The sequence below is a fragment of the Meriones unguiculatus genome, chromosome 7, assembly GCF_030254825.1.
Source record: "Meriones unguiculatus strain TT.TT164.6M chromosome 7, Bangor_MerUng_6.1, whole genome shotgun sequence".
Classification (NCBI taxonomy): Eukaryota; Metazoa; Chordata; class Mammalia; order Rodentia; family Muridae; genus Meriones; species Meriones unguiculatus.
The window spans coordinates 110,207,160-110,227,988 of NC_083355.1; positions in this window are offsets into that span (position 1 = coordinate 110,207,160).

The window sequence follows — 20,829 nt, forward strand, 5'->3', positions numbered from 1 at the left end:
AGCAATAACAACAACAACAATAATAACTGCCAGTGGGTTTTGGTAGCATCTGTCTGCTTAGGAGTAAAAGAATCAAAGTTAGACAAGCACAAAGTTGAGTCAGCCCTAATTCTGGGATGAGCTAAAAGTTGTTCCTCATTGCTCTACCTCCTACTCATTGAGACAGGGGGATTACCACCTCAAAATAAATAAATAAATAACTGAGGATGGTCCAGACAGACTATCCCTGTGAATTAGTCATAAATGGATTCTACTGGGCTATCTAGCATCACTCGGTCCTTGTGACTTCCAATCTGGGAGGGTGACTCTGGGTGCCCGCCCACCGCCGTCTCTTCAGAAATGAATTTCTGGGTGTGATCACTTCTACTAGAGTGGAAATTTGCTCAACCTGCCAGGCTCCACAGGAAGTCCCCAAGACAGTCACACTCCCAGTTCCTGGGTGCCCATCACAACACTGCTGTCCTTGTCCCGGGAGTCAGCACCCGCTTCCCTTACCACCGCGGAGACCCATTGTCCCAGCCGCTGAGGCCGTCAGCTGACCATGCCAGGCCCATTCTGCCTTTGAGTTTTGTTTCTGGTTCTGAAGCGTTTGCTTTGGTGTTCCTAGTTCTAAAGGGTCCACAGTGGGACTCTGGGCTCTGAAGTTCTGAGATTGTCTCAGTACTGAAGACTCCTGTGAACATGGCTTCGAGGCCAGTTGTGATGTGATGTTGGCTCAGCCGCCCAAGCTCTCTCTCACCTGTCACCTTTTTCTACAGAAAAGTTGGCATATAATTCTATGACCTGTGGATGTTGGAGCAGTAAATCAGTATAAAGAGCCCATCTAGTCCTCCTTATCCAGGATGCGCCCTCTTTTTTCTGAATAATAAAAATACACAAGAAATAGAAATAAAATATGGAAAGAAAAAGCTTCTAAATTCAAGTTCTGAATCTAACATTTATTGCTTATTGACCTTTGACCAAATCTTCCATGTTTTTGAACATTGACTGTTTCCTCAATGCCAAGTAAATTGCATAGAAATGTAAAATCATCTGAAGGGTAAGAAATGTATGCTTTAACTAGCCTAATTAAGTAAAGATTGATGATGAGAGATATACCGGCTTTGTTCACACTAAGAGATGATAACGGATTCAGTAACGTTGCAAAATCATTTTCCTGTCAAAGCCAAGTGGAACCGTACCTGGGATGGTGTCCAGGTCAGCTAATTGAAACACTGAGTATGAAGATGATGGAGGAAACTACATGTTGGAGCCTGAGCACAGTGAGCTCTCCAGAAGAGGCTTACAGTTTGTGCTCAAAATTCTACTCACCCACAAAGGAAACAAACAGAAACCGTCCTGGGGACAGCAGAGGTGTGAGCGCCCTGAACCACGCAGCGGGGTAGGAAGTGCTGGTCATCCTCAGTAGAGATGGACACTGCCATGTGTCTCCCCGTCTTGTACCAGACAAATACCAGAGACCACTTTGTGAGATGGATGGAGAAAACAGAGACGTGCTTCTGAAGCTCCGTGACAGGGTTCAGGTCCCTACTGCCTGGTACCTTTAAAAAGTGTTACACTTATTTATTTAATTATTTATCTGTGTGTACACATGCACACACACATACACACACACACACACACACACGCACACACAGGCAAGAACGTGTGCATGTGCTGTGGCATCTGTGTGGAGGTGGGAGGCTAACTTGTCAAACTTGTAGCTGGTTTTCTCCTTCCATCTTATGGTTTCTGGGGATCCAACTTGGGTCATCTGGCTTGGAGCCATTGTTACCTGCTGAGCCACCTCAGTCTCCTCAATGCTCTTATCTAGTCACTTTTGTAAGAAGAGAGAGAGAAAGAGAGATGGAGTGACAGTCACTAGAAGAACTCACAGCACACTCTGGTGCAGTAGAAATAACACCAACAGGGAGGGCATAAAGGCTCCCAGATATCAAAATAATTGGGAATAATTATCAACTTGTTACACAAGGCCAATATTACACTGATATAAAAATCAAATAATGGTTTTATTTTCCAAGTGCACCAATGGCTATCAGGGGCATAGAAACAAAAAGTCATTTTAAAATTAGCATATCACAATTTACAATGTAATACATTTTGACAAAATGAGGGCTCTCTCAGAAACACAAAGCTGATTTAGCAGTTGAAGAAAGGTTGCTGTAGTCCACCACATTAACAGAATGAAAGGGAGAAAGTGAAGTCAACACAATAGGTGCAAAAAAAGTGTTTGACAGAGTCTGGTATTCACTCATGGTTTCAAAAAAAAAACCATCAAACTTCCTCATGATAGGACAACTTAGACAGCCCAGGGCATATCCACAAGAGAATGTATATTTAAGCATTTTCTTAATGATTTTAAATTTTAAAATCATTCCCATTTTAAATTCTTTCCCTCGTAAAGCTGGAAGCAAAGTGCCAATATAAAATTATGAATTGTCCAAAAATACATTTTTAAAATATGGATAAGTCCTGTGCATAAAAATGGCGGACCTTTGCTAAGAAATAGTCAGAAATATCCAGGCAAGAGACAGCATTTCCGATCTACTGTTAGGATTCAGTTTTCCCTCCCTTTGAACTGTGCATTCAGAAAAATCCCTTCCAAACCTCAGCTGCCTTTTGGGGTTGAAACTGACAAGAGAATTCTGAAATGTATGTGAGAATTACAGTACAGCCAAGAGGTGTTTAAAGAACAAAGCCCCGGGACTTACGCCACTTAATTTCATGACTCACTTTAAAACTACAGCTAACAAGGGTTTTCGGGCTTGGTGGAAAGAAAAAGAGATCAATGGAATAGAAGAGGGACATCCAAGAATAAACTGTATCTGATAGAACAATTGATTTTTGAAAAGGGACCAGTGCAATTTGATGGCGAAATGAGAATCTTTTCAACAGTGTAGAAGCAATTGAGGGGAATGGGGATGCGTGTGTAAACCCGATCCTTTTTCTCACCCCAGGTACAAAATGAATACAAAGACCATGTCATAGGTAAATCTATAAGAAAACACAGGGAAGAATCCACCCAGCCTGGGAGTAGGAAAGGAATCCCACGTAAGACACGGAAAGGCTAGCCCTAAAACTTCAGATGATAATCCAGATGTTATTAAACTCAGAACTTATGTTCACTAAGACTGAGGGTGTATCTCAGGGATAGTGCAGTTGGCTGGCACACTGAGGGCCGTGGATTTGACTCTCAGAACTAAGGAGGAGGAGGAAGAGAGGGAGGGGAGGAGGGGAAAGAAGAGGAAGAGGAAGATGGGAAGGAAGAGGAGGAGGAGCAATGGATGAGAAGGAAGGAGAAAAAGAGGAAGAGGGGGAGAATGAAGAAAAAAGAAGAGGGGGAGGAGGGGAAAAAGAAAGAAGTAATTCTTATACTTATCAAAGCCGCCATTAGGAAACTGAAAAATCAAGACATGAAATGAAAAAAAAAAGTTATATATTAATCTGAAGAAAGACCTGCAATCAGAATATGTAAAGATCATATACAACTCAGTAATGAAAATATATGACCCAGTTTTTTCATAAGCAAAAGACGCAAACAAATATTCAACAAAGGAAGACATACAAATGACGAATGATCAGATGCAGGCACCTCTTGTGGTCAGAGAAATGCCAGCTGCACACCCATGTCTTGAATAAGGTGTTTGCATCTTGCTGTGACTTCTAAAGCCCTTCTTTAGAATCTCTGCCATGTTGCCAAGAAATCAAGGCTTAACAATTTCATAATGCATCATGCATGCTTTATCTGTGCACTCATAATCGCAAGGAAAAATGTGAACTCTCATACATGTTTAAAATTGTCCAACAGCGAAACCCTAGATGCTTAACAGAGAGCTTTCCAGACAGAATTCATCTTCCCACATTTCAAACTTGTTTTTTTTTTTTTTTTTTTTTTGATTAACCATTGCTCATTGGGGCTCATACTAAGAATGTACGTGTGGTGGTTGGGAAAATGGATCCATGGGAAAAACACTTGCTATGTGACCATGAGGACCCAAATTTGGATTCCCAGCACCCATGCAACAGCCATACATGGCAACACATGTGTAACCCCATCACCAATAAAGACAGAGACAGGAAGATCCTTGGAGCTCATTGGCCAGCTGATCTAGCTGAATTGGTGAGCTCCAAGTTCAGAGCTCACCAAACTGAGAGACACTGTCTCAAAAATTAAGCTGGAGATCAATTGTCAAATACAATAGATGTCAGCCAGTGAGCTCTACATGTGTGTGTGCACATATATACAAGCATGTACATACCACACACACACACACACACACACACACACACATGCATGCACACATGCACACACACACACAGAATCCATCTCTGCCTTGGGCTTTTGGTCTATAACATGCTTAACTCAGTCAAGTAAGACTCAATATTCCTGGTAGCTTTTCCTGCTAGAAGCAGCTAAGCTATATATAAAGGTAACCGTGAATGACATAAATGTGTTTCACAAAACTCAAGGTAAATGATTGTGGTCCTAAGTCAATATCCCTTTAGGCAGATACCAAAAAAGGGATCCCAGACACTCCAGCATCACCTGACACAAAGGGTTTAACCCCAGAATCCCTACCACTCACATCACACCCCTGAATCTGTGCTTAACAATCCCTTATTGTGGGGATCTCTTCAACATTGCCCAGCCCATCCCTGGCCCTTTACATCCAAGAAGCCAAGCTCAGGAGGTCATAGGCCCGAGGTCCATCCTCATGAGGATCACCTGCTTCACTGATGCCTTGACTCCTAGTGCTGCTTCCGAGACAGCGACGTCTGCAGAGGACACAGCTGTCAGCTGCTGGAAGAAGACACAGCACCTTCTCCTGACCTTACCTGGAAGAATGGCACTCCAGCCTTCCAGGTAGCGTACCGTTGATCTTCTTTGTCCACAGCTGGCCACTGGATTTTCTACCCTGAGAATTTTGTCCAAATGGAGAGTTTTATTGGCTTTGTAAGGCAGCCATGCAAGCTGTCAGATTATAAATAAGCATTTCTGTTACCAAACCCAGATTTGTATAAACTCCTCCAAATGTCTGCCCATGAGCCATGATGCCAAATGAAGCACCACCTGTCCCATGGGACTATGTAACCTGCCAGACACAGTAAGGAGGGAGCTGGGGAGCGTGTGTGAAATGGGGGTCTGGGTAAAAGCAGGGAGAGAAGGAAGGGACTGTTACTTAATAGGAGATTGCATGGCTCTGAATATGAGCAAGATCCCCTGACTTCATCTCTCTACATTCAAATAGTATCTTTACTTTGCCAGAGACCCTTCACCAGTTACTCACCTTCTCCCAAATTCACCCAAATTCCTTCTGATGTTCTCATCGCTCAGGCTAGAGATGTCACACAGTAGGTGTGAAGTAAGTACATCTTGAATTGGATTGATTTGAAGCTTTGCTCTACAGAGAACTGCTGCCACCAAACATAAATCACTTTCCTTTCCTTACTAGTTGTTGGCCTTTGGTGGAGGGAGAAAAGGTTAAAACCCCGCTGCACAGGTCCAGAGCCATCTGCGGTCCAGTTCTAAGGTTTCAGGCAGAGGCTCAACATCACTTTCTTCCCTGTCGAACTTGAGTTCATTTGTTAAAGTTCATGCTCAAAATACACTAGATGGTAATTAGGTGTGCAGCGTGTTAAACTTCAGTACCTGTAATGCTTTGGTGGGAAGTAATTTGGGTCAATGCTGATAGTGTATCTCAGCAGGCCCTTCCCACCCACTCAAGAAAGGCAGAGAGTGGTGGTGGTGGTGGTGGTGGTGATGATGATGATGATGATGATGATGGAAATCATACACAGCGATGGCAGTGGTGTTAATAGTGATGATGGTAGTTGTGCAGTGATGTCAATGATAGTAGTGGCGGTGATGCTGATGACAGTGGTGATGGTAGTGGTAATGGTTGCAGTGGCAGCGGTAGTGATAGCGATGATGGTAGTGATGGTGGTGATCAATACCACCATGGTGATGGTTCATAGTGAGTACCATATGAACCATTTTTAAGACCTGAGAGGGACTCTATAGCATTTTTTTAATTCCCTCAGTGTAAGTGCTCCCGAGTGTACATCAGTACCATAGGACCTCTCTTGAGAATCCGAGAGAGAAATGACACCTTCAGTTCTAGGCAGTATGGAAGTGATTCCTGACACTGTATGAAGATGAGATGAAGGGCAGCCTCCCCTGACAAAGAAGGAGGATAAGTGACAAAGAGAACAGAAGAATCCACTGAGCATCTGAAGGATGAAGAAAGCAGTCCCGGGAAAGGAGGGCAAGAGGCACAGGAAGCAGTCACTGGGCATTGGCACTAAGTCCACTCTGCTCAGCTGGAAGGGGGACCAGAGAGAGCATTTGATTGTGACTGGGGTCTGAGCTGTGGCCTTGAAACACAATGCCAACGAAAGCGTGCAAGGCACACAGAAATCAAAATAACCAGGCCCATGGCAGCAGGCTTGTCCAGAGCTCAGGACTCACTGATTCATTTAGTCATCCATCTACCACGTGTGAAGCAGTCACTCTGCCCCAGGCACCATGTGCAGCTGGAGACTTCACAGAGGTCTCTGACATACAGGCTCTCCACGAGAAGCCAGTCATAGAGGAGCTGGGGCGATAGACACAGAAGTGTCCTATTACCCAAGATGCCTCACTGCACCACCAGGGTGAGGTGGGAAATGACGGACGCCTTTTTTGAAGAGGACCTGCTAGAAGAATGGGTAGGCTTTGGTCAGGACACTCTAGGTGGAAGACACAGGCGGCCAAGGTAGGGTTATGCAGAGAGAAGAGGGGAACAGGTGTACACGCCAAGACACAGACTCTCTAACTTTCTGCTGTCTTGTGACTCTAAGTTGTCCCAAAACCCAAGGTTTTTTTTTTTTTTTTTACTTCATAGTTTCCTCACTGTGTGGACATTTAAATCACAGGCTCATCTAGCCTTCCTAGGGAAGAGTAGGTTGATCTTAGTCACTTGGGGTGTCACCGGTGTTCGCAAAGCTTGGTATCCAGCCTTGACTTCCAAACTGCTTGCTCATAAAGAGTGGCATGGGCCCTCACCTACTCCCTAAAATGGTTAGTTGTCAGAGATAAACCAGGCTCACCAAGAGGCTGCAGATCTGGTCTCGCACTGGCTCCCTTCTCTGCTGAGAGCCTCTAAAAACCTACTCTTTTGTTAGAAATCAAATATTAATGGAAAGACTGAATAATTCACTGTGAGTGCCGAGGAGCTCAGAGGAAACCCCCAAGGGTACTTTGGTGCACTGGTGACTCTGTAAGCCAGGCTCTTTGTACCAAGAGGCCCTGGTTCCAGGCTGGGCTCTGAAGCCAGCCTCCCTCCTCGCTGTGCCATGTGCCCTCTGCTTGCCTCTTGTGCCTCTGTCTCTGTGCCACCTCCTCTGCTCGTGCCTTGACGGGCTGGATTACATGCAATGACAGACCCACTGCACCTCCAGCTTCCACTGGTAGGAAGCCCGTTCTCTTAGTTTGTTTTCTCTTAGTTGATAAAAACACTGCCCAAAAGCAACTTGCTGAGGAAAGGGGTTTATTTCATCTTATAACTCGCAGTTCATCACCAAGGGAAATCGGGGCAGGAACTCCAGGCAGAAACCTGGAGGCAGGAGCTGAAGATGAGGCCGCAGAGGAATGCTGCTTATTGGTTTCTCCTCAAGCTTGCTCAACCTGCTTTTTAATACCATTCAGAGCCACCTACTGAGGGGATGGCACCACCCACAGTGGGCTGGACCCTCCCACATCAATCAAGAAAATGCTCCACGGACTTGCCTGCAGGCACATGCAAGACTCTATTGACAAGGTAGACTGTTCTCCAACCTCCCCACAGACATGATACCTCAAGGAAAGACAGATCCATGTGTCCCTAGGTGAACCCCTCCTGTCCTTGTGCCTTGCCTGTGTCAGAATATCAAAAACAGGCAAAATCTCTGGTATTCAGGAAGCATGAAGATGAAAAGAGGCTGAAAGCCAAGCCTCTGAGGACGAGCCGGTGATGACAATTCATTTGTTCATCCATTTATTGATTTATTCGATCAACAAATAGCTGACTGTCTGCTGCGTGCTGGCACGTGGCCAGGGCTACATCAGAGAACAGAATAAATGCATTGTCCATTTTCATAGAGGGACAGGTCTGTGAAGACAAGTTCAGAGGAGCAGCCATGGTGACCAGCTCAGAGCCCTAGAATCTCTGGCTGCAACAGGCAAAGGTATGTTCAACTACAGGTGGGCTCTGGGCAAAAACTACATTTATCTTCTCAGGGCAGCATGAAGCATTAACAAGGAATTTTCGGTCAAAAAGTTTTGCTCATCCTTGACCTCCTTGCTTACTTACTGTGTGACAAAAAAGGTTTCCTTCACCTCTGAAGTTCAGTCCCTTTGTGAGCAAAGTGCGGGACAGCCGCATCTGTTTTTATTTATTTTGTTTATTAATTTACTTATTAAATTAAACTTTGATTTTACTTGTTAAAATTTTGTTAAGTAAAATCACATACAGGAGGCGTCACATATACTAAGCCCCTCTGTAGATTTCAGTCTCACTCTCCTAGGATCAGCATTTTAACCTGATGTCTCTTAACCATCGACAAACCACACCAGCACCTGAAGGGAGCTTCCTGGCAGCCCCTCTACCATCATGCCCCTGCCCTGGCCCCTCACCTGGCGGAAGAACTCTAAGAAGGGAACACTGGGGTCGGCTCGGTTCTAAGACTACGGAAAGCCCATTACTGTAATGGGAGGTCTCACGGTGAGACTAATAATAGGAAATGGATCAGCAGCGTCCCAGCAGCAGGGCGGTATTAAGCAGTCAGCGGCAGAGTGCCACTGTGGTGCACCGTTTTCAGAGGCAGCGGGCTTGACGTCAAACCCAGCTGTGGAGACCATGGATGAGGTGCTCAAATTCTCCAGGCTTTCTCATCCTGAAACAGAGGCACAGCTGCCTCGTAGCGTCGGGATTATTAGGCTAATTGTCATATTCAGTAGCTACCGGCTACTCCAAATTCTATTCATGACGTAGGAGAGGCACAGGGCGAGTATCTGATAAATGTCGGCTCTTAGCTCGGTAGTGTGGACCTTCCTGCCCCGCTGTTAAGCAACACGCAGTCAGGCATTCCGTATCTGCTACTGCTAAATACCCAAACAACTAGTGACTAACACAAATTGCAATTACTTGCCCTGGCTAGCATCCTATTCCTTACATCTCCCATTCTGACTGGTTAAACTACAGAGTGGGTTGTCTTTTCTCTTTGCTTCACAAGCCAGGTGCACACGGAACACACACCTGGTTTTGATTTAAACCGGCGTGGACCTACGTTCCTTGAGCAATGTTACTTGAAGATTTTGGATGGAGGCTGTCGCCATTCAAGAAAACAAGGGGGTCCCTTCCTCCCCCCTTCCCCTCACCCTCCATACCTCTGATCCAGAATCGTCAGGCTATGTTGGTACCTAACACTCCCATTCAGAGCCTCCTTTCTATTCCTGCTTATTGGTTTGACTCTTCTAGTTTCTGGTGTGTGAGACACAGTGTGTTAGCTAGCTCCGGACTGTATCAGCTCCTTGTCTTGATGCCAGGAAAACTGTAACTAACATAAGATCCGAGCAGATGGCTTAGCACAGTGGTTGTCAACCTGTGGGTTGTGACCCCTTCGGGGTCAAATGACCCTTTTACAGCGGTTGCATATCAGATATCTTGCATGTCAGATGTTTACATTATGATTCATGACAGTAGTAAAACTATAGTTATGAAGTAGCAACGAAATAATTGTTTGGTTGGGGGTCACCACAACATGAGGAACTGTATTAAATGGTCACAGCATGAGGGCAGTTGAAACCTCTGGCTTAATGGGTAGGAGTGCCTGGTGTACAGCATGGGGTCCCAAATTTAAACTCCCTTAACCCACGTCAAAAGCCAGGGGTGTGATCATGCACCTGTAACCCCAGAATTATTGAGAGGTGTCAAAACAGGAAGCTAGCTGAGGCTTGCTGACCACCAGCCTCTGCCCCCTCTGTGAGAGACCATTAGTGAGAGACCATTTCTCAAGAGATAAAGTGCACAGTAATACCTGACATGGACACAATATATGACATGACATATGGGCCGAACACCTGACATTGTCATCTTGACACATGGACCACATACATGTGCACACATACCACACACACTCACACACATACACTAAAAATAAGCAAACATAACTGAAGGAAGAAGAAGAGTTTATTTAAGTTTGAAGTTCAAAGGTACAGGCCATGATGTCAGGAATGTCATGGGGACAGTAGCCCGCCTGAGGCACAACAGGAACCGTTGTGCCCACAGTCAGGAATCAGAGAGAGATGAATAAAAACACCCATGCTCAGCTCCTTTCTCCTTTTTATTCAGCCCAGCACTCCACCCCATGGCATGGTTCTCCTGATTTCTAGGGCGAGTGTCATCTAGAAAATCCCTCAGAGGCATGCACAGAGGTTTGTTTCCACGCTGATACGAAGACCCATCAAATTAACAATCCAGGCTGACCATCTCATCACCTCTGAGCCTCATTTCCTCTTCATCAACGTGGTGTGACTCTGACTTTGACCCTTATTGCCTCTGCCGAGGGTAGAGAGAGACCAAGGAGGCATTTGGCATGTTTTGATCAACTGTATAAAGTTCCCTTGGAGTTAATGTGTTTCTCTAACAGCCTGGAGGCGCAAGCCTCCATCAATAGGCCCATTTCGGAGTCTGCTGAGATCCATCAACTAACAAAGAGAGTGAAGGCTTCTCCCAACCCCCAGAGCTCCTCAGATGTCGCTGCTGCAGAACATGTGCTCTCCTCACGGTTGCTTTTCTCTAAATAGCCCTCCTGTGAGCCGTTTCCCTCCAGAGAAACTGCTATCCGAAGGGTGTGGTCTCCAAAGTTTAGATACTCAAGTCAGCCCGTTGAGAGCTTTAAAGTTAGGTGTTATGTGCACATATCATGTGCTCTACATCTGGACTTGCCCATTCCTCTCTCTCCTGACAGAGGACTGTGGGAGGACTTTCCAAGGCCTCTGGTGTCCCCAGATTCTGCACAGAGATGGGCACGGTGTTTTATGTTTCTAGTGCATGATAGTTAAACTGAATTCATCTGATTTAGAACCCAAACTGCCTTCCTGCCCAAAGACACCAGCTTCACCCACAAACCTGAGGGAAGCAACTACACAGAAAATAAATGAACAACATTCCTACACACACACACACACACACACACACACACACACACACAGACACCCTTCTGGAAGAGGCCGCTGAGATTGCTCACTCTACAGAGAAATTAATTCTTCCCAGAAATAAATCCCCAAAGCACTTGCCCAGGAGACCATTAGCAGCTGCGGTTACCCCTAGGCAGGAGTTTCTTCTCCTTGTGAAAGCTGGGTTGACTCACTGCTCAAATCTCCTCCCCTCACAGTGGTTTGCCTGAGCCTGAGGGATGGCCAGCAATTACAGGAGGCTAAATATTTCAGCAGTCCAGAGGGGGCTTCTCAACAGCCAACAGGAAGCCATTTTTCTTTCTTCTAAACTGTTTATTAAAATACAGAGTTAAACCTAGCCAGGGAATACATTTCCTGCCTCTGCCTGCAATTAACCAACCATTGCAATACTGAAGTTTCTCTTGCCTTGGAAAGAGCTCTATGCACACTGGTAGGCAGAACACTTTTCTTTGGGAACCCTGAGAGTTCCCAATATGGAATCAGTTGGATTCTGATCCCAGCCTACTAAAGAACTAGGCAAGAGACTGTCTGTGAGACACTTCTTCACTCTCTGAACTTCAAGGTCAATACACTGGCATAGCAACACCTGCCTGCCTAGCACAGGAATGATTATGTGACAGAGAAGGCGGAGGTGAGAGCCCAAGGGCAGGGACAGCTTCTGTGACCAAAACACTTCTCCATTCTCTGTAAAAGTCCCTGTGTTTCTCTGGGCACCTTGGATAGCAGGAAGTACAGCCCACCCAATGACAAAGAGTGGATTCTGATTTGATATATGTCACTTCAATAAAAACAAGTCCCTGTCCATGGCCATGTCCTTAAGAAAGGACATTCTGCACAACTGAATGCTCAGCAAGATATGAGGGCAAATCTTCTGGGAAGTTTCTAGAAGATGTGTCACCATTTCCAAGAGACATCTTAAAATTGCAATAGATATTTTATACTCTTGAGTATCTGTGATAGTCGATGATAACTGTCACCTTGATGGGATCTAAGTGAGTTGGGCCTCTGCACATGCCTGTGAGGGACTATTTTCATTAGGTAAATTGTGAAAACATCAATCTTATATGTGGTGGGACTGTTCCCTGGGCAGGGGAACCTGGATTATATAAAATGGAGAAAGGAAGCTGAGCTGGAAATATGCAGTCATCCCTCTCTGTCCCTAATTGTGGGTGTGATGTGACCAGCTGTTTCAAACTCCTGCCTCCTTCCTACCTACCATGATAGACTGTGTACCCTCAAACTGTGAGCCAAAACAAATCCTTGCCTTTGTCAGGGTATTTCCACAGCAACAGAAAACAAGCCTAAGACAGTATATATCTATGATATCAGGGAGTACCGCAGTCACTCTGTCACCATGAAGGGATGAACCCAAGAACAAAAACTTCCTCACAATGTTTTAATGAGCAAAAAGACAGAAAGGATCTGGGAGCTTGATGTGACAGTATGAGCCTTTCCGTTAAACACTGTTTCTTGGTTCACTGGAATTTCTGATAATAAAAATTATTACAGTCCTTCTGGATATAAAACTTTTTTTAGTGGAGTCATGTGTTATGTGCACCTGATAGAGACTTGATGGCAACACCCACCTATCAACATGTTTAATCGTGGGAGTTTTGTCTGTCCTGCTGTTCAGCTGGCTAGAAATCAGTACGTTTTAAATGAATACCTCCGATGCATGCACAGCTCAAGGTCTTGAGGGTGTGCGGTGTCACGAAGAGTAAAAGAAATTTGAAATCCAAGGAGTATGTCATAGCTGTGATGGTGACAATGACAGCTGAGAGGATGATGCTATCTACCCACGCGCAGACAGCCAGCAGTCTCGTGCCTTTGAGCCTATATGGAAAGGGAGGAATGTGTTAGATTATCCGGAGCCTCAAGACTCTCCCTCAGGGTCAGCAACCTGTACCTAGAGGCCAATGCTCAGGAATGGTGGCCAGGTCATCTCCCAGCACTGCTCACAACCCTCTTGGGTTCCCTGGTCTTAGGGCACAGGCCCTGTAGATGCTAAGCCTAGGACACAGCTTCCTACATCCTTGGTTTTTGAGACCTAGACACTGCTTCCTTGTCCAGATGTCATCTTTCTCCCAGGAATACATTATCTGTAGAGTTGATTCTTTTTGTTTCTTTCAAGCCAACACTTGTGTGGATATCTTCTTTTTCTTTTTTGCTGTTATTGTGTAAGACCTGGAGTCTCACTGCTCAGGATCTGGCCCTTCCCAGGAACTTTCACAGACCACAGCTAGATGCAAAGGCAAGAGGTTTTATTACTATCACGATAGGGTCGCCCCTCCAAAGATAGGAGACAACCGCAAACATGCAAAGCACAAGGTTTTTATACCTGAAAATCAGGTCACTTTTGCTCTATAGTTTACAGCTGGTTGTAGATAGTTCACAGCTGGTTGTTTCTCAGAACAGTTCACCCCGCCCTACAAGAGCTCTCTGCACCTGGCTTCCATTCAAAGAATCACAGTTGTTTTTTCTCATTCCCATGTGGTCCCTCAATTGCTGTTGTTTTCTGTTTTGAGACAGTGTCAGGGTACCCCAGGCTAGCCTTCAACTCTTGCTCTTGCTGCTTCAGGGTCCCAAGTATGGGGGTTGCAAGCATGAGCTATTACGCCAGCATTTGTGAGGGTTCCTTTAATGACCAAGTCTAAGCAACATTCTTAGCTTCAAGGGGAGCTGGGAATTGACTTTGGAGCTCTCCTTGAGGCTTTTCTTTTAATAAAGAGTTAAGTGATGTGACATGAAGCTATGATATCATCTGCTCAGCTTAATTTATCTGGGAGGTCCTTTGGAAAGGTGACATTTTTTTGAGGAGGGGGCTTGTGAGCCAACATTATTAGGTAGTAAGTGATTTGGTCACTCAAGACTGCTGAAGATCAAGAGTCATATCCTGACTCTAATTTTTTTAATTTTTATTATTCTCCATATCTTACATCCTAGCCTCAGTTTCCCCTCTCTCCACTCCTCCCAGCCCCTTCCCCCTACCTTCTCTCTCCCCTAGATCCTGACTTCAGCAAAGTCTAAGTACTTTCTAACTATGCTAACTGACTCTGAGTGTCCTTGATACTTGAGAGTCAGCCTTAGTCATCTGGAGTCCCAAACTGGCCTGCCTGGGTTCAGAAGCAGGGAGGCTGAGCACAATTCTTTTTTTGTCCACCAACTGGTTTAGTGACCTTCAAAGTGTGATGGGAGTGCCTTGGGACTAAGTCTCCAAACTTTTTAAGTGGTAGCTCAGACCAGATGGTATCTAAGCAGCACCATTCCGCTTCACCCTTAGAATGGTGCTGCCCCACCTGACAACTCACAGAGCACATCTGGTTTCCATAGCAACTTTCCCCACTTGCTATTAGTCCCTACTGCAGGAGTCACCAAAAAAGTGGCTTTCTCCAAGAAATCGGATGCTCCCGTTTCAGGAAACGTGCACCTGACATTTCCCAACTTAAAAGCTCCCGAGGAGGGTTTGCAAGCGCAGCAACACCATCTAATAATACCCTCTCTCCCCAAAGACCTGCTAGCAACCTGTGGCAGCCAGCTGCCCGCTGATCCATGCACCCTCAGAAGAGAGGAGTTGCAGCCTGGAGGACCAGTTACCCCAGCTCGCTCATCTCCCACATACTGAGTGTTCTCCATCCTGGCCCCTATGCCGGTGAGGGGCATCTTCAGGTCCTCTTATCTGGGAAATGCTTCACTGTAAACGTGGCAACCTGTGACTTAGGAAATCCCAACCTCTGCCCTGAGGAACTTGTCACAAAGGCTAACTCCTGTGATCCAAATGGGAGCTGGGAACGGGGGAAGCATAGTCTTCAAGACCCTAGGACATCTTTCAGGTGACCTGATTGACCACGGGCCAGCTTCTATCTCTCCCTTTCTGGGCCTCTGTTTCCCCATCTTACAAAATGGAGATTAAAATGCCAATTGGAAACACTTGGCAAGTAAGACTATTCAGAAGCCCTGGTGTGGGTGTTGGGATCTGGAGGTGCTCAGTAAATGTCATTTCCTCTTTGTTTCAGCTCCCCCTTGTTAGCTGGGCACCCTCTGTTTCTGGATGGCACCCTTCATGCTTGGCCCTCTCTTCAGACCTGTTTCCTAGAGTCTTCCGGTTTCCCTCTAGACTAACCTCCCAGGGAGTCTCTGCCTGCCCATAATCACAGCAGTAACCCATTTAAATGAGTTAAGCAGACAGTCAAGCCAGTGGCTGAGTTAAACAGAATGGATTATGTCAATAATGAATCATGGTAAGTTTTAGTGATAAAATCTTAGCTTAAGGGAAATGGGGATCTGGGTCCCCAGGAAAGGTATTCATGGGCCCTGCAATTACAATTAATCATACACACACACACACACACACACACACACACATATATATTGAATATACACAAGTATACACATACAAGCAAACACATACACATATATACACACGTTGACACAGATGTAAACATGTACAGGTATGCATACACAAACATAAACACGTTCATGTACACACACACATCATGGCTAGAAGTTCTCAGAGCTGGTGGGAAGTCCCATGTTCTCTGATCCCTTGGTGGGTACCCTGAAGCTGTGCTCATGATGCATGCGGGTCTGGGCTTTTTGGCTTGGGGCTCAACAGCTCCTCTGTAGGTCATGCATCCCACCCATCCTGAGACCTGGGACCTGGCTCAGGCTACCGTCATTCTAGGTTTGCACAAGGCTCGGGTATCTCATTGGTCTCAACCTTCCTTTCTTCCTGTAGACTAATGTTTGCTGTATGTGTTCTGTGGCTCATCCTTTTAGCAGATGCTACAGTAGCCTAGTGAAAAGGCCACCAAGTCATCATCAGTTTCAGGGGAGGTAATTGAGGCACAGTCCCAGGGTACACAGCAACCGAACAAGAACAGAGACTGTGCATTGAACTCCCCATGTGTCACTGTGGTGGGGAAACTCACTTTGGCCTGGCAACCCCACAGCAGGATCAGCAAGTTTGCTTAAAGAGGGACAGTTTCCTGATAGTTCTAAAAGCGAGCTTTGCTCCCTGAGTCTCTCTCCTCAGCTCAACCCTTCCTTTTTACTATCTCCTTCGTGTTCCCAGAAAGATAACCAGTCTAAAAAAAGAAGGAGGGGGAAAAAATGCCACCCTTGGCATCTTCTTTGTCCCTTTTCTATCAGCCCTTGTTTCCATGGTAACCCAAAACCATTTGCCTCCCTCTCTCAGCTATACCTCCTCCCCTACCCTGGGCCTGTGTGGCTGGTCTTTCCCCTGCTCCCAGAAAGCTACATTTAGGATTCCTCTGCTTGCTTTTAGACCTCCCAGCTGCCTCCAGCTTTCTTTTGTCTCTTATTCTAAAAAGGCAAAAAAGACCTTGCTAAGCAGCTGCTCTCTTACAGTCTTCATGGCAGTCCTACTGTGTGTGGGATTTGTCAGTGGCCTGCCATAATAGATGAAGAAGACTCCAACAGAGGCGAGAATAGGAAGGACACTGGCCTGGGCTCAAAGGGGCAGCAAAGCCCATTCCAGCATCTGTGTCCTGCGGTCTAGGTGAAAGCTAAACCTCTGTTGTCATTACCTTAGTTTCTCCCCTCCTCTCCCGCACCCAACCACCCCTCCCACCCCTCAACCACACACAGGTTCTATCTTTACAAAAACCACAGATCTTCAGAGCCTCTGAGGTAAGCAAAGCTGGCCTGTTTTCCCAAGTGGCCTCCTCTACTGCAGCAGATTTCCTGGTGGGCATGGAAGCTCCCTACTCCTCCACCCAGCTGGCACCTGCCCACTGGCACAGCTGGAGCAGTCACAGCTGCAGCGAGCTCTGCTCAGCTTACCTGCCAGCCCTGTCCCTGAGCTGACGTCACATCTAAGCCTCTGTTCTCTCCTTGGCATTCTCTGCTTATTAAAATGCGCACACCGCCCTCTCCTGCAGCATTAAGAGGTTTGCTCCAAATCGAAAAATCCCACCTGCTTGGGCAAGAGAGAGAGGGAGGAAAAAGGTTAGCACGCTGTGAGAACGATGTGCAGGGAACATAATGAGCGTGCAAAGCTGATGGAGCCTGAAAGGCTTTGATTGTGCAATCAAGGGTCCTTAACAATGAGCACCCACTGCACTGTTAAAGAATGGAGTGAATGCCAGACTGTGGGCGCACACTGGTGTGCGGAATCCCCCAGTATCATCACCAGTCACTCAGTGACCCCCAATTAATCCATACCAGTCATTTGGCCCAGACTCAAGAACTGTATGCCAGTGTTCACTCACTTATTCGTTCATTTATCCATCCATTCATTCATTTATTCTTTTTCTGGAATATGTATGTGGGTTGCGTGTGCACGCGTTCTGCTGTGTGAGACAATATTGTGTATCAGTCTTCAGGCAGTTTGCTTTTTTCCCTGATACAGGCATTCTTATTGGCCTGGAGTTCACTGCGTAGGCGGGACTGGCTGGCTGGTGAGTCTGGCATCTTCCTGACTCTGCCTCCTCAGTGCTGGGAATGCAAGCATGTGCCACCAGGGCTGGCTTCTTCACATAAGTTCTGGGGTTCGAGCTTGGGTTCACACGCTCACCCAGCAAGCACTTCCTAAGGGAGCCACTGCCTCAGCTCCCACCAACAGCTTTGTTCTGTACATCTGGAAAACCTCCACCCTTTGCTCCTGTTCCTTGGGGGCTGTTGCTTTCAGCTTTTGGGGAGCTGGTTCTGTTTAGAGTCACCCCAAGTTTAGAGAAAATACCTTTATAGTGCCTGACTTGGAAGCTTGTCCTTTTGGCTTTCTGCTGAAGGTTTAAGCCTCTTGTCCCAGTCCCTGTGCCTAACACGTCCAGCACGTACACACATATTTCTCCTTCATGTTCCCGTCTTGACTGTGAGTCCTTTGAGGTAGAGCAGCAACTGCTCTGCCAGACCATATCTGTGAGAATGTTACAGTATGTAGAGCTACATACATGCTTCTTTGCTTGCTGTGGCAGCCACAAAAGCTTCCCACTCAGACGTCCTGCTGCAGGGGCAGTAACTGCCTGATGGCCTCAGCTGCTGCCCCTCTGGCCTACCTCCATGTCACTCCAAGGCCACATTACTGCAGCCAGTGACTGAGCACAGACCTATCCCTGCAAGATGTGGGACTCCTGCCATAGGCATCTTGTCTTGACAGCTCCTGAAGCATACAGCTGCTCCTATTTGGAATTAGTACTGAAGTCCCTGCTCCTCACCCTCCTGTCCCCTCCCCACCTTCTTCATTTCAGCCAGTCCATCTTATTTTGTAGCTCACAGGCTGTCTTGCGCCTTTTCTCTTGGTTATGATTCTACAATGGTCTTTTTTTTTTTCTAGTTTATTTTTTTAATTTTTAATTAAAATATAATCACACCACTTCTCCCTCCCCTTTCTTCTTTCCAAACCCTGATGTTCCCCCCATCAAAAAAGATGGCCAAATTTATGGCTGCTTTTTCTTTGTTATTGCTACATATATGTATAAGTGCATAAATATGCACATGCAATGTGCTGAGTCTGCTTGTGTGTCTATGATTTCAGACCTGACCATTTAGTGTTGGATAACCAATTAGGGGGCTCATCACTGGGAAAGGCTAATTCTTCCTCGCTTGACAGTTACTAGTTGCCTGTAGTTCTTTGTCTAGGGGTAAGAGTCTGTGAGATTTCACATTATTATGTCTGTTGGTTCAAGTCTTGTTTAGGCAGCCATATTGCTGAGATATCATGGCTATCACCCTGTCAGTTCTAGGAGACACAGTCTCACATCAGACTTCCTTGTCCTCTGGCTCTTACAGTCTTTCTGCTCCTTCTTCCTTGATGTCCCCTGAACCTTATGCACAGAAGTGGTATCGTAGGTGTATCCACTGAGACTGGGAACCAGCCCAAGTTGATCGCTGCATTATGACCAACTGTGGTTTTCTGTAATGGTGTCTGTCTGCTGCAAAAAGAAGCTTCTTTGATGAAGGGGTGAGAGCTCCATTTCTTCTGTGGGTAGAAGGATAAGTTCTACAATGCAGTCAGGAATTACACTGGTCTGGTAAAGCGGCAGTATTAAGTTCTCTAAGATCCATGACCTCGCTAGCACCGGGTAGTTGGCTAGATTGCTAGTACCAGGCACTATTTCCTTCCTGTTGAGTGGACAGTTCAAACTGGATCTAACTGGACAGCCTCCTTCCTGTGATCTAGGCTTCGTAGTACCAGGGGGCGCTATGCAAATTGCCACAGAGAGAAGCAATTAATAGTCTTACCTAGCCATGATGCCTATAAAGCATAGCAATGACCAGCACGGCAAGGTATCCCCAAAGGTCCCGGAGTGGCGACCATATGTTAGTGGCGACCATCAGCTCTCAACTTGGACTTGAGGCCCTCACAACAATTCTTTTTGAAGTGGGCTCCTGGGGATGGCAATATGGCTCAGCCAGTGAGGCCTTGATGAACATGCCTGATGTAGCAATGGGTGCACAAATATTTCCTTTAAAGCTCTGTGTTCTGGGTCTTTGGGTACATACCCGGAATTACAATGACCATAATATGCATGGAAAGTCTCTGTCTGGCATGTGGGGAGTCACCATACTCTTCCACAAGGGTTGCCCCATCCCACACATTCTAAAGGACGCCGCTGTCACATCCAGAGCCCTGGGGAGCACGGCAACAGGTGTTCATTATTTCTCAGGCCCATTTTGGATCAGGGTTCAGAGTCCCTGACCTGCCCCTGTCATCTGCCTGCTTTCCAGCCTGCTGTTCTACCTCAGATCTATGACTGTCTTCTTCCCTTCTGTCTCTGGCCTTAAGGATTTAAATATTATAAAACAATACAAAACGAAACACTTTTCTGGTCATTTTACTAAGCTTCCCAGAGGGAGCAAAGCTAAAATACATGACCAAACACCCCTTATAAACCTTAATTGGTTTTCATTCACAGATTTAAACTTCTTGATTAAAGATGAGGGTCTGGGTTGGTTGGCCATGGGGGCAGTTTGTTAGGTTTGGGGTGAGTCCCTCAACATAGTGAAAGATAATATGTGAACAAAATCCTAAAGATGGGTGTAAGAGTCTGACTGTTCTTATACTGGTTGTGTGCTGTGGGGAGATGTAAGATTTGGGTTCTGCCAATTGGTTTTCCAAACTGAGGGGAACAAGGACTATTTCTAACAGGAACTCAATGACTGGCTCTTTGGTCTCCCCACCCCCGAAGGGAGGAGCAGTCCTGTTAGGCCACAGAGGAGGGCTTTGCAGCCAGTCCTGAAGATACCTGATAAAACAGGATCAGATGAATGGGGAGGAGGTCCCCCCTATCAGTGGACTTGGAAAGGGGCACGGTGGAGATGAGGGAGGGAGGGAGGGACTGGGAGGGAATGAGGGATCGGGACACGGCTGGGATACAGAGTTAATAAAATGTAACTGATAAAAAAATAAAATAAAATAAATGTTAAAAAAAAAAAGATTTGGGTTCTGTGACTGTCCTTCTATTTAAAGTAGCTTGTGAATGCTAGTTCTGGAATTTTCTCATCTCATCAGAAACTGACCCACCCAGAAGCCATCTGCTCTGTAATGTCTGACATCACCCCCACCCACTTCCAATTCTCATGAACTCCCCTTAGACTCACTTCCAGGTTCTAGCTATTGTGTGTAGCAAAACTCCCACAACCTAACTTCT